Here is a 261-nt window from a genome sequence, read left to right as displayed (position 1 = left end):
TTTTTTTTTTTTTTTTTTTTTTAATTTTACATTTAACACCCGGGTTTGCTGCCTCAATTTACTTGCCACGGTAGCTTCCTGTAACATCATAGCTCTAAGGGTATTTTCGTCATTTCACTCTACTAGTCGAGTTGAATCGAGTTGAGTCGCTTACACATTTCAAAAATAAATAATAATAATAGAAGAATTTAAATCTTTCTCCATTATTATATCACGGGAGTGTTTTTTATTATTTTTTATTTTTTATTTTTTGTGAGAGTT

The sequence above is a fragment of the Cucurbita maxima genome, unplaced genomic scaffold (genome assembly GCF_002738345.1).
Source record: "Cucurbita maxima cultivar Rimu unplaced genomic scaffold, Cmax_1.0 Cma_Scf00031, whole genome shotgun sequence".
Classification (NCBI taxonomy): Eukaryota; Viridiplantae; Streptophyta; class Magnoliopsida; order Cucurbitales; family Cucurbitaceae; genus Cucurbita; species Cucurbita maxima.
The sequence above is the reverse complement of the archived record's forward strand: the minus strand, read 5'-3'. Positions refer to the sequence as shown.